The sequence below is a fragment of the Taudactylus pleione genome, unplaced genomic scaffold (assembly GCF_031769625.1).
Source record: "Taudactylus pleione unplaced genomic scaffold, aTauple2 ptg000145l, whole genome shotgun sequence".
Taxonomy (NCBI): domain Eukaryota; kingdom Metazoa; phylum Chordata; class Amphibia; order Anura; family Myobatrachidae; genus Taudactylus; species Taudactylus pleione.
In genome coordinates this window covers 5,671,869-5,687,258 of record NW_028284547.1, presented here as the reverse complement: position 1 = coordinate 5,687,258, position 15,390 = coordinate 5,671,869, and the positions used below count along the sequence as shown (strand labels likewise).

Below are 15,390 nucleotides of genomic sequence, written 5' to 3'. Positions count from 1 at the left end.
TATATAAATGGGTATCTAGGTGGCATCTCAATCACTGTATTTTACATATTACTCTGTGCTCCAGGTTATTATATATAAAGGGTATATAGGTGGCAGCTCCAACATTATATATTAGAAATTGCTTAGAACATTAGAGTACTATCATTATTACATGTTTAGCTTGGTTACAGTCAGGCAAATTCAATTACTCACAATATTTTCCATGTGGATACATCTATGTGTTTTAATGCTAACAGCTATTCAATTAGTAACAGGGGCATAACTAGGTATATTAAGTCCCATAGCAAAAGTTTGTAAAGGCCTCTAAGTACCACCCAATGGTGAAAAAGTATATAACATATGTAACTTTGAAAAGTGAAATTGGCCCTCTTTATCTCTGGTCCTATTATCAGCTGCACCCTTTGCATCCATGGTAGTTATTCCCATGATTAGTTGTCAATTTCCCAGTGTAAGAAAACAGCAGTTATAGCAGCATGTGACAATAAACAGACTCAGTGTTATGTGTTTAACTCTATGGTTTTAATGTACTTTCCTCCCCAGAGGGTGTTCTCACCTGAGCCAGCATCTTAGTTTCAAGGGTAAAACTCATGTCAAAATTATTATTATTCTTCCCTAGTAGCATAGTATCCTTTAGCTTTAGGGATGTACCCTTTGCCCTTACACCCAACTTATTCAAGTCTCAAACACTAAAAAAATTATTCCTTTTAAAAGCCTGGTATCTCATACAACAATGATCACTGATTCCTCTGCACACATCACACTGAGCAGAGTGACTGTGAGATGATCACATTATCCCCATTCCCATGGTGTGTGCAGAGAAAATGGCTGACTGTAGGTAAGACAAGATTGTTAGCATGTGTTACTCATCTATGGAAATTTGTATATAGCAATGTGACAACACATTACAATGTTGAATGACTGGATCATGTTTGTTAGTTTATGTAAATATACAGTATATATATATAATGTTCCTTATATAAAGGTCCTCTAATACTATAAAAGAATAAGTAACACAGTAAATTTAATGTTTTGAAAAATGTTTTTTTCCTTATAGGACAAATTTGGAGAAAGATTTGCACTAAGAATATTAGAAGGCATTGTGGAAAGTGACTGTTCTTTGATCAAGCAAAATAAAGAATTTATTTTTCTACTAGAGGATTCCTAAAAGCTACTTTAATTTTTTTCAAAGAAAAAACATTTACAGTTAAATAATTTCTAATTTAATACATGATGAGTCTCATAGGACAGAAACCGCATCTGTGCTCTGAGTGTGACAAAAGCTTTACATGTAAATCACTGCTTTTCTCACATCAGAGGAGTCACACAGGAGAGAAGCCATTTACATGTTCTGAATGCAGCAAGTGCTTTACCAGTAAGCAAAATCTTGTTCTACATCAGAGGATTCATACAGGAGAGAAGCCATTTACATGTTCTGAATGTAGCAAGTGTTTTACTATCAAGCATGAGCTTGTTAGACATCAGATGATTCACACAGGAGAGAAGCCATTTATATGTTCTGAATGTAGCAAGTTTGTTACCAGTAAGCAAAATCTGTCAGACACAAGAGGAGTCACACAGGAAAGAAGCCTTTTAAATGTTCTGAATGTAGCAAGTGTTTTACTACCAAGTATGAGCTTGTTAAACATCAGAGGATTCACAGAGGAGAGAAGCCATTTACATGTTCTGAATGCAGCAAGTGTTTTACTTACAAACAATATCTTGTTATACATCAGAGGAGTCATACAGGAGAGAAGCCATTTAAATGTTCTGAATGCAGCAAATGTTTAACCAGCAAGCATGAACTTGTTAGACATCAGAGGATTCATAGAGGAGGGAAACCTTATAAATGCTAAGAATTGAAGAGATGTACTAGAAAGATAACACTGATTGTTTACTCCAATATATATATATATATATATATATATATATATTTAGCCCTGGTTGTTCCCTTCCCAGCTTCCATACTCAGGTGTCCAGACATGTGTATATCCCCATAGTATTAGGAATGTTGTATACATATATACTATGCCTTCTTTTGGGATCTGAGCTTGATGGGAAGGCCTGAGTTGGGATTTAGATTTACTTGTAACCCTTAAGTTTGGATATGTTAGAATTTCATTAAACCCAACACACACATCTCTACTCTTTACAAGCTGGGTACCTCCTTCTATACCCTTTACCAACTGCACAGTAATAAATTGCATACAAAAATTTGGTTAGTACAGTGCAGCTTGGTAACATCACTCAAGCTCATACAATAGCTCAGAGCTGATGAGGCCTTAAAAATATATCCACTTCAATATTACTCAATAAAGATCCCTCTTACTATAGTTTGGTGTTAATACAATCTTGATGATATGTAAAAAACACAGAAATACCCTTATAATTGAAAGGACAAAGTAATCCTATTAAATAGCCTGAGCCATAGAGAGCTGGCCTAGGCTCCATTACTCTTGTGGGGTGTTGCCTAATCATTGGTGGCATGGCAATGTCTCCTACAGAAAATTAAAAAAGCTGCATGCTATGGAGGGGGCTCTGTGAGCCCCTTAGCCATGGGCAAATACAGAGGAAAGGCATGTTCCTCCCAGCCCGGCACAAGCAGAGGAGAAGAGACATCTGCTCACTGACAGCAGTCTGCCTGGTCACACTGCTGCCCAGCACACAGCAGCTTATGCTGGGCTGCTAACAGGTAAGAGTAAGGGGTGGGCAATTTAATTCCTGGGCCCCTCTAACTGGCCGAGGCCTGGATAATTAGTATCCACCCCTCCACCTTAGCGCCTCTGAGAATAGCACAACTACATCAAGAAAAGACATTGGAAATCCTCCTCACAATAGCACAGTGTGTATATAGATTTAAATGTACATAACCTCCACAAAGCACAGTTCTCAGCATCCCCACAGGGGCATAGACAGTCTAAACATTAAAATATACAAAAGTAAAGTCTGCACACCTTGATTTGGATAGTTTGTTTACTTTACTATATCCAGCAGAAGAATTGGGATAGGTATTTACAATCTTTCATGGACCCCCAAAATTGCCTTGCGATGTGGTACATAAAAATTAGGTGAACATACAAAAATTTGGTATCAATATAATTGCAATAGCAACACTCCTGTTCATCACCCAAAACCAAGTGTTATAATTGAAAGAACATGGTATAGGGTGCCAAAGCCCGTTTCTGGTGTTTGCACCACATGTGGATAATTCTCTTTGGGAATTTTATAGCAAGTTGCTTAAACTGGGGTCACTTTCATGGACGGATGACCACATAAGACTCCAAAAAAAATGAAATGCTTTCCTCTGTTTGGAATCCAATTATTTTATCCTAATTTTACAAATTCTATGTCTATTGTGAAGTGGTAGTGTGTAAGGCCCAGTATATTATATGTAATAATATCTGCATATATATAGGGAGCTGTGGTTGACTGAGCAGGGACATTCCAAAAATGTTTGTATGACCATATAAGACTCCAATAAGATAAAATGTGTTCCTTTGACTAAAATAAAATAATTTCATCCTATTTGTTCTTATTATATATCTGTTGTGTAGGGGTAGTGTGTGAGGCCCAGTATATTGCATTTAATAGTATCGGCATCATTATAGCATGAGTCATCATGACTTTCATTCAATCCAGTCTGCAGGACCCATTGTTTAATTATTCTAACAATGCTTCCAAGAGAAGATCTTTATCTGTAATTTAGAACCTACAGAGGGACAAGCTAATTAACAAAATTACTCAACTTTGTGTTTTATATTCTAGAACAAATCCTGGAGGGGGATAAGAATGTTTACATGATAGCATTGTAAAGAGCATGACAGACAAGGCAGTAAAGGTGGGTACACACCTGAAAGATATACCTGCAGATGAAGTGTTCTGCAGATATTTTTTTAGATGATAGTTGTTCATACACATGAATGGCCATCATCAATCCGGCAGCTCAGGGACCCACAGGCAGGGAAGTGGGTGGGAGCCACCTCCTCCCTGTGGCTGCCGCTGTGTGTGTAAATGTTTCCTGCAGACCGCCTGTACCGATTGCTGATGGACAGATATGTCTGTAGACATATCTGTCTTTTGACTGTGCAGCACAGCCAATGGAATATGTCTGTGAATTAAGTAGTTCACAGACATATTGTCTGTACACACTGATTGACTGTCAGCACACATATTGGCCGATCAACTACAATCAGATACAATCCACTTTGAGAATGTTGTTAATCTCGCTCATGGCCTATTAACTTTTACAGTTAAATTCCTATGTAATAGGGGCATGGCCTGGTTGGCACAGAGAGTAGATGTGCATCCTAACTGCTCCTGCAGCCTAGTCACTAAAGGACACTCTACAGGGGATTCTCCATCCTCAGTTCTTACATGTAGTGTCCTCCTATCACCTGCTGAGGCTTGATTTTGCTGTGAGCAGACTAACCCCATATGGATACTTACAGCTGAGCCTTCCTTCAGGCTAAAGCAATAGTCTCAATACCCACCTGCTCCCAGCTTGACCGTGCTGTTGAAGAACCAGGGCTCCATTGCATAATAGAAAAAGTGGATCTGTGGTTAGGTGCCTAAAGCCACAACTTTACAGATGTCCAGTCTCCCATTTTGGCTGCATGCTGAGTCTATCAAATACTATTGGCCAAATGTAATAGGGTGAGAGTTTAGAAAATGTGAGAGTTTAGCAGTAAACTCTCACATTGGTTGAGTTTTATCTTCAAAATGGGAAAACATCTGAATGAGATTTTTAATCGTGAGAGTTTTATAAGCCTAAAAAAACATGCAAGTTTGCTCTGTTACTTTGTTTTTGGACTCTATTACTTTGGCAAAGTTTAAAAAGTATCAGAAACTCTCACTTTTCTAAACTATCACCCTATTACATATGGCCCTTTGAATGATACAAAGAATTAGAATTATAATATTTCTAAATAGGCACTAGAATGTGTTCTTTTCTCCTAGCAGTTGTAAGGAATATGGATTGTCAGCACCGAATTAAATTAATTTAAAAAACAATTAACAACACTTGTTGAGGATATAATGCAAAAAAGAGCATATTTGGAGCTTCCTGCTGAGTTGTCATTTCCTCATTTTATTTGTGTTACTGATGTTAAAGTGTAGCACCAGGACCTTGGGACTGCATGAGGCAGAGGTACTGCACTGTTTGCTCACCATCTTAAAAAGCTGCAATCTTGACCTCCAGACTTGCTGTAGCTCTAACTATTCATGGTAGCAACTTGCTGAATTCCTCTAAAGTCATGTGACTGGGATTTAATGTGTGAACTTCAGTATTTGGCTATCCATTACCCATGAAGTAATGCTTTCTTACACCATGCCACCCTTGTTGGGCCAATGCCAACCTCACCCATACACTAGTCAATCATTCACAAACTATAAAATCATCCACTAATACCCTCTGTTTTCATGCATTTCTCCTATGTGTTTATATTTACTACATACCATACTACCATGCCACCTAAACATGGATGTAAATCCCAAATATACCATCTCCTTTTCAATTTATAACTATGTCAGCCCCTAGACAGAGGCTGACAACCTCTGCAGTATAAAAAGAGGAGCCACCTTCTGCCACCAAGTTTTGAAGGGCTTTATTTCTCCAGCAAACCTAGAAGTGGACCTAGACCTCTCTGCCCCTCTCACCACTCAGTTGATGTTTAATTTGTTTGTGGCATTCTATACTGACATTTTATTTGTAATGGAGACATCTGTGCAATCACATTGATCAGAGCTAGTGGGCCTGGGAGGATAGACCACCAGGAGGGAAATATGCAAGAACTTATTTCTTTAGACAAAACCTCCTCACAGCTCACTCCAAGATGCAACCTGAGTGGCAATCTAAAAAAAGCTGCCAGAACTAGAGGACAGATCGAGACAGAAAAATATCAATATTCAGGGTATCTCAGACATGAATATATGACCAAGCTGATCCTATAATTCCTCCCCTTTACTTTGATGCAAGATCTTCTCATTGATCAAGTTCATTGCCTGCCAGAATGAGAGAGGGGGCTTATAACTTTCCCAGCAAAACCCTAATGAGAGACCTCTTTTTCCACTTTAAAGAGAATATCCTTAGAGCTGCCAGATAAGCAAAGTGCTCTGATACTCTAGGTGTACAACAGATTTTTCAGTTGGATAAAGAGAGGCAACTGCACCAGTCTGTGAGCTTTTATTTAATACTCAATTTAAATATCAAATTATTAGTTACTAAGTGAGGAGGTGCTACCACTAGAAAAAAAATATCAGGTTTAAAACTACAAAGGATAGTGATGAGTTGCACTGATCACACAAACACAATATATTTTTCATTAAATTCCATATAAAATTATAACACAAACATATAACCCATTAAAAGGTGAATTATTAAAATTGAAAACAAAAAAGGTATAATTTTTTTAAATAAGTAACAGGGACTGTCAGAATAGACAATAGGAAGGTTATGCACAAGTATTCACTAGGTGTATAAGCAGATACAATGTGAATTGTTTATACTATTGATTTGGTCAGATCACATATTGTTGACTGAACTATTGCCAATTGGAACAAAATGATGTAACACAGTTATACAGTGTTTCAAGTTGTTCACATTATTTAATTTAATATACTGTATCCTGTTATAACAAACATCCTCATGCTGAACTGAATATCATTATATACAGCTTTAGTTGTTATTTTTATTAATGCCTACACATTGTCATTAACTCCAATAACTTTCTGCAATTTATTTCCTATGCTGTTACTCAATAAACTTTTGTTATGTGATACATGTGATTTGTGTACATTTATTTAATACTATTAAAGATTACGGTTTTGATATATTCCTTAAGAAACATCAAATATGTATCTCACGCATAAACAAGAATGTTTTCTCCTGTTCCATCAGGATAGGTAGGAGCAATTTCTCCAAGATGTTATGGGCACTACATGGTAAAGCCTTATTTGAAATATACATTGGGGTATGTGCCAGAAACCTGATCTTAATAGCTAATACTTTGCCTCTATGCTGCCCACTTGCATGTGGAAACTGAACAAACCACATAGGCTGAATATATGCCCGGAGATAATTAATATTCATAAAAGCATTTAAAGATCAATTTTGGTCTTATGGCGCTTATCCACTAGACAATATGCTTCATGAGTGATATCATCTAGTGCTTGCCCTGCAGTGCCGGCCTCATTCTCTTTAATGATAGAAATTACTTTATTAGTGTCTCAGACTTTGGCTATACTGAATATATATTGGCCAGCCTGAGAACTTAGGTAACGGACTACAAGTCTCAGACTTTTGCTGATAAGCAATGTTATTTAGCATATCACTGCATAGTATATTAGTTTGATGTTTTTAGTATCTTTGTTAGATAGCTCATTGAGCCTGTTATTAGCCTAGTGGTATGTCCTGTGTGTTTGTCTTACTCAATTTATTGCTAGCCATATTAGTGGGAGGGTGCTGGGCTTGTAAGCAATCAGTAATTTAGCATGCCAGGTCTCCTACATATTGGTCATTAGTAGGCTGGAATAGCCTGGCTGGAATTGTCCCATTCAGAAATGCACTGTTCAAAAGTGCATTTTAAGATTAATACTGGCGTTAGACCAGCATTGAACCGAAGTGGAACAGAAGGGAAATAACCGATCTGCAATTCTAAAAACCTAATCTATATTTGGAGAAAAACCATCAACAAAAGGTGATTTCAAAATCTCACTGCCACAAATTCCTGCTGACTGCATAACCTGGACTTGCAACACTGAACTCTGGTTGCTACAAAAACTCTGGCCATCACTTGCTACTATTTGTGCTGTCTCTGTGCTGAACAGATAGTCTTACTGAATACTGTTAATGTCAGCTTAAATCTCTAATAATGTCTTTTTACCTTAGCTCTTTGGCCTAGTCTTACATCATCTAGCTACTACTACTTTCTACTCCAATATTCAATTTCTGCTCCCATCTTAGCTCCACTTTTTCAAAACTCTATAATATATTTCTGTTGTGCTGACACTTTACCTCATCGTTACCATGTCCATGTTGTATTCAACTCCTCCCTTCACTCAGTTTCTAACTAATCTTTTGTTCTGCCCTCTAATTCCACCTCTATCCATTTCCCCTGGTCTCCTCCACCTCCTCCTATCTCCCTTTCTCTATCTGCCTTCCTCCCCCTCTTCTCCCATTACTCCATTTTCTTTCTCTTATACCCCCCAAGGATCCTACTACCCCACTGGTAATCTTTCCTCCCTTACTTATCTCACTGTCACTTCGCCCCACTTTCATCCATGTCTCCTTAACTTTCCTTCCTGCCCACTTCCTACAGGGTCCCCTCCTAGCACAGGAGCCCATAATATCCCTACACTCTATTCATCTCGTTCTCCCAAAGTATTCTCATCTCCACGCTATTGCAACCCTGATAATCTCATTCACATCTCTCCTATCAACTCTGTCACTCTATCCTGTGGAATGCCAGATCAGTCTGTAACAAACTGGCCCCCACCCATGGCCTTTTCATCTTCAACTCCCTGAATCTCCTTGCCATTACTGAAACTGGGATTTTACACTCTGACACCACTTCTCATGCAGCACTCTCTTATGGGGGCCTCACCTTCTCCCACACCCCCAGGCCTGAGGGTCGCTATGGTGGTGGTGTTGGGGTCCTTCTATCCCCTGGTTACTCACACCAACATATACCATCAGAACCATCCCTTAAATTCTCCACATTTGAAGGTCATGCTATACGCCTCTTCCAACCAGTACACCTCAGAGTAACTGTCATCTATCGTCCCCCTGGCTCTCCCTTCATATTCCTTGACAACTTTGCTTCCTGGCTCACTCACTTTCTCTCCTCAGACTTCCCTCTATTATCCTCAGTGACTTCAATATTCCTATTGATATCCCCATAGAATCTGCTGCCTCCAAACTACTCACCCTCACTTCCTCATTTCTACTCTCCCAATGGACCTCCTGACCCTCCCTTGCAAGTGGGCATTTGCTTGATCTGGTATTCACTCACCGTTGTGATATTTCTGCCTACTCCAATTCCCCATTCCCCCTCTCTGTCCATCTCCTCCTCTCATTTAACCTATCCCTCTCTCCCTCCCATCCTCTACCTCCAAAAGCCACCATCACTAAGCGTAATATTGAAGCTATCGACACTGCTTTCTTTTCTCCCTACTTGTCTCACTTCTCTCCCCTATCCTCTCTTTCTCCTGCGCTGAATAGGCTGCTTCCCTATACAATGCTTCCCTTACTACTGCTCTTGACTCTGTTGCTCCAGTGATCACTACTCACCTTCGCAAATCTACACCTCAACCATGGCATTCCAAATGCACCAGATACCTGCAATAATGTTCACGAACCGCTGAGCAACAATGGAGAAGATCACGCTCTCAGGCAGACTTTCTCCATTTCAAATTCATGCTGTCATCCTACAGTGCTGCCCTTTCCCTCTCTAAACAGTCATATTTCAAGATCCTCATCACCTCCCTGTCCTCAAATACCCAGCATCTCTTTTCCACCTTCAGCTACCTCCTCTGCCAACCCTCTCCTCATCTCCCCTCCTTGCTCTCTGCCAATGACTTTGCTACCTACTTCACATCTAAAATTGATTCCATACATCAGGACATCATATGACTGGAGAGGAAGTTAAGACCCTTATCCAGTCCTCCCCCCCTTCCACCTCTCTCCTCGACCCTATCCCCTCCCACCTCCTCCGCTACCTCTTCTGTGAGCTCCCAACTTGCCCACCTCCTTAATCTCTCCCTCTCTTCTGGCACTGTTCCTTCTGTATTCAAGCATGCCCTTGTCTGCCCCATTCTTAAAAAACGTAAACTTGACCCTAACATTCTCTCTAACTACTGACCAATCTCTCTACTCCCTTTTGCCTCCAAACTCCTTGAGCCTATTGTTTACAACCGCCTCACCACATTTCTTTCCTCCCACTCTTTCCTTGACCCTTTTCAGTTTGGCTTCCATTCTCTCCACTCCACTGAAACTGTTGTCACAAAAGTCAGCAACGACCTCCTTGCTGCCAAACCAAGGGCCACTACTCCCTGCTCATTCTCCTTGACCTGTCTGCTGCTTTTGACACTGTGGACAACCCTCTATTACTGCATATCCTTCACTCCCTTGGTCTACGTGACACTGCTCTCTCCTGGCTGTCCTCCTACCTCTCTGACTGTTCCTTCTCTGTTTTCACTCATGGCGACTCCACCCCCCACAGCCTCTTACAGCAGGTGTTCCCCAAGGATCTGTTCTTGGACCTCTCCTATTCTCTCTCTATATGTCTTCTCTAGGTAAACTCATCAGCTCTTTTGACCTCCATTATCATCTCTATGCTGATGATACTCAGATCTACCTTTCCTCACCTGATCTTTCCCCCTATCTCCTTACTTGTGTCTCTAACTGTGTTTCTGCTATCTCTTCCTGGATGTCCCAGCGATTTCTCAAACTTAATATGTCTAAGTGTCTAAGACTGAGCTGATAGTCTTCCCACCCTCCCACATAACATCATGTCCCACTATTTCTTTATTAATAAGATGGCATAACTATCTCATCTAGTCCCAAAGTGTGTTGTCTTGTAGTCATCCAGGACTCTTCCCTCTCCTTCAAACCACACATTCAGAACCTGTCGCAGTCCTGTCATTTCCATCTCAAGAATATTTCCAAGATCAGACCCTGTCTCACCCAGGATGCTACCAAAACCCTTGTACATTCACTGGTCATGTCCAGATTGGACTACTGTAACCTTCTCCTAGCTCGCCTCCCCAAATCCCATCTCTCTCCTCTCCAGTCTCTGCTCAATGCTGCTGCTCAGCTCATCTTCCTCTCCAAACGCTCAACATCTGCCTCCCCTCTTTTGCAAGCACTCCACTGGCTCCTGTTCCCTTTCAGAACCCAATTCAAGGCTCTCATACTCACTTACAAAGCCCTCACCCATTCCTCTCCCATTTACATCTCTGATCTCATCTCCTTTCACTCTTCCATCCGCCCTCTTTGTTCACTTAATACACGCCGCCTTTCATGCCAATTGATTACTTCCTCCCACTCCCGCCTCCAAGATTTTGCCTGTGCTGCTCCTCACCTTTGGAACTCCCTCCCTCTCCCCATCAGACTCTGCACCACACTACAATCTTTAAAATGAGCTCTTAAGACCCACTACTTCATTAAAGCCTTCCATCCTAACTTGCTGCTACATCTTCCTTTCTCCCCACCTACCCCATTCCGTGTCACTCCTGTTTGTCTGCCCCTCCCTTAAAGAATGTAAGCTCTTTCAAGCAGGGCCCTCTACCATCTTGTGCTTCTCCCTACTGTAATTTAATTGATCTCTTACTCCCCACTAGGGCAACTAACACCTGCCTGCTTATGCAGGCGTAAAGGTCGCTAATATAGCAATGTTCATCCATGTCCTGTATTGTATTGTATTGTAAGTAAATGGTTACTTATTTGTCTATGTACTTTGTAAGGTGCTGCGGAACAGTTGTGGCGCCATATAAATAAATGGTAATAATAATAATAATAATAATAATAATAATGTATTATCACTTTATCATGTGTTATGATTGAACACATATCTTATGTAGATTTTAGTCACTATTTTAATGTTTTCTAATCTTTTAGTCATGTTTAAGGATTAGCAGTAATACTGCTTTGTTTATTATGTTTCCATGCGCTGCCAGGACCCACGATGTCACTTCCGGTATGGCAGTCAAGCGTTTCCGGAAGTGTACAGACCGGAGTGGAGGGCAGCTCTTCCAGGATGCTCACAGATGGGGGGATTATGATTGGTAAGTGCACCTGTATTGATGATTGTTTACTGTCCTGAAGTACGTCCCCAAAACTTTGATTTATGCAGTAAAGTTTACACTGTTATTTACACTGCAGATACATTTAAATGGAATCTTGAAAAATGTTTAAATTGCAAAGATCTCTACATTTAAAGGAAATTTCTACAAACAATCTATCATTTCCAGCACAGCGGATCTGCTTCCCAGAGTGAGAAAATTAGGACCGTACTTTAACTTTGATCCAGACTCATCCAATCCATCCATAAAAACTTTCAATAGACTATTATTGAAGTCTGGAAAACATGATATTGGACACGTGCAACATAATCTGTCCATAGCTGAGAATAATGCATTGAAGTCCCTTAGTAAATGCAAGACATTATATTCAGGGGAGCAGATAAAGGGGGCTCCATTGTCATACAAGAAACTGTTGATTATATAGGGGAATGTGAAAGATTGCTAAGTGACATGGACACATATGAGAGGTTAGATAGAGATCCTTCAGCCAGCTATAAATGTGATTTGGATGAAATTGTAAAAGAGGCCATTAAAGATGGTCTCATTTCATCTAAGATTGGAATAAAATTATTTGTGCAAATTTCCGGTGGTACCATTTTTTTATACCTTGCCCAAGATGCATAAGGATGCACAGACACCCCCTGGTAGACCCATCATTTCAGCGAGGGGATCCTTGTGCGAGCCAGTTGCTGTGTATTTAGACTCCTATCTTCAGCCTTGTATAAAACATAATTTACATATTTGAAGGATTCAAGCACTTTATTAAGGATTTTACATGATATAGGAGAGTTGACCAGTGATACTGACTTGGCTATGCTAGACGTGACAAGTTTATATACTTGTGTCACCCATAAGGCAGGGCTTAAAGCTGTATAACACTTCATTATGGGCAATGTGCATTACAAGGTACCTGATATTTCCTTTTTTTAAAGATTCTTGGTGTTTATATTGAAGCATAATTTTTTTCTGTTTAATGGGAAAATTTTCAGACAAAAAACGGGTGTGCCATGGGTTTATTAGTGACCCCATCCTTTTCCAATGCCTACATGTGGGAAATCGAAAGGGGCTTATTTTTTGAACATCCTAATATTACAAAAGCAATCACCCCATATTTTCCATTGATGACCGGTTGGTGTTTTTGCAGAGTGATGTACAATAGCTGGTTGAGATTGTGGAGAAACAAAATAGGTCTGAGAGCCTCATCAATGTGTGATTCTAAAAAGATTTGTTTTTTGGATATACTGATCAAGATTGCAGATGGAGTAATAGGGACTTTCTTATATTCCAAACTCACAGACCGTAACACATTGCTGAATTTCAACAGCTTTCACCCAGCACCCACAGTTAATGGTTGTGGTCGGAGTATAAAATATTGTTGCTGGAAGCCACTGATACTAATAACCAGTGAGCCATAACATATGGCAATGCACAAGAGTTTTGCACCCACAACATACAAACTGAGTGGGGAAATAAAAATGTTTATTTCTGTTTGTTTAGTTAAGATTTTTTATTAAGGGTAAGGTATACATTTTTCTGTTAAGCAAATGCACTGAGACAGTTAAGTTGAAATTTATATCTATAGGACTGACTTATTATATTGTATTAGATATTGAGACTCACCCTGTTTTCCTTTATTTTTCAAGATATATTATCAAGATAGATGACATCCCTCATGCTTATTCCGGGATCATGATACCAGAAGCTTTCTTGTGATTGTCTGTATACTAGAGACATACATTACAGTGCCAATGACAACAGTAAAAGACTGTTAAATTGTATGGATTCACCCACAGTGCAAGGGTCGGGAGATAAATCCATTGGAATGTGGTTTGATTCGCACAGAGGACAATTACCTTTGAGGACTCAATATGTCCAACTGTCAACTGATTGTGTTTATACATGTTTGTTTTCCTGATAATGTGTATTACCTTAGTACATTATAAAATCAAGGGTTGAATGTGGTAGAGTATAAAATATTGTTGCTGGAAGCCATATTGTGTGATTATATAAATGTATAAAGAATACAGATATCTGTGTCAGACATAAGAAGGGATAGTTAGGTTGAAATGTATGCATACATTGCACAAGGATAGGACAATTGCACTGTTTAAGTTAAGTAAATAGTGTCTTGTTGTGTCCTTATATGTAAAGTAAATAGTGTCCCATTGTTTCTTACCTTCAGTTCATCTGAGTACACATCAGAAATAGTCATATGTCTACAACATGTCCAACTTTCATAATTGAGGCAGCAGTGCCCACTACTGTCTGTTCTTTCCTCTTTCTTTTACTTAATATTTCCTAACATGACCTTTGTACTTGTTAAATGTTTATGCATATGTTTCTTCCCTATATAAGATGTAACATGTCATTATACAGTGAGCCTTTTGTCTATGCTTGAAGTATGAGATCCCAGCTCCAACATGTTGGAGGAGAGGCTCCTGGGGAATGAACACATCTATGTCTTAAGTAGATCTGAAAAAGCAAGTAAAGTATTCTTCCTTTTACTTTGTAATAAATGTCTTTTTAACATATATTACTTGTGTGATTTGATTAAAACTTTGTATGCAAAAACAGTATTCCCATTCCACCAAGAACAAGAGTTTACCCTATTTGCAGTTTCTGCGTATTTTTAGAAGCAATACTGATATTCAGGAGACTAATAAACAGCTTCAACCAATGATGGGAAAATTTATTGAAAGAGGGTATCCTGAAAAAGAATTGGTGACAGCAAAAAATAAAGCTTTGTCTCATACACGGGAGTACCTTTTAGCTACAAAATCCCCCCGTAAAAATAAAAAGGATAAATTCCCTTGGGTAATCAAGTAAACTGTTAATAGTAAGGCTACAAAACTGAAAGCTCATGAATTTTGGCACATTATTACATCAGTCCCTGAACTTAAATATTTAAAGATACCAACCGTGAGCCCAGTCATAGTAGAGTCAGGATTATTAAGGATTATGTTGTTCATACTGTCATCGCATGTTATGATAACAACACACAAATGACAAAAACTTTCCTCTGCCGTAAGAAGGGGTGTTATAAATGCTTAGGCTGTACTACATGTTCATACATGCGTATGGGGGAGTTTATTTTGGATCCCCATTCTGGCAAGAAATTCCCTATTAAGTGGTCTCTTACCTTTAATTCTACCTTCGTAGTGTATGTGATTTTCTGCCCATGTGGTTTATACTACATTGGTAAAACTGAGTGTCAGTTTAAAATTCATATGGCCCAGTAGCGATCTGCCATTCGGTCAGCTTTATAGACTGGTGTGAGCGAGCAGCTAGTTGCTAGACATTTTGTTGTCTATTGCCACACACTGGCAACTTTAAAATACAGTATAATTGATCATGTTCCATTATCAGTCAGTGGAGGGGACAGAGCAAAAAAATTACTACAGTTGCAGTCCAGATGGATCCACCATTTAGATATAATATCCCCCATGGCCTCAACAAGTCTTTTGGATTAATTAATTTTCTTATGATTAATTTCTTATAATACAATTAGACTTATTATGTTATATTTGTGTTTTCAGATTTCATGTTAAAGTTTTTTCAAATTTTTTAAGTTTCTAGACATTTTTCAATAGCCTG

General features: G+C 39.1%; 1 pseudogene; it reads left to right on the top strand.

Moving 5' to 3' along the window:
- The first annotated feature begins 1,230 nt into the window (after positions 1–1,230).
- LOC148522655 (uncharacterized) lies at positions 1,231–14,622 on the top strand (annotated as a pseudogene).
- The last annotated feature ends 768 nt before the right edge of the window (positions 14,623–15,390 follow it).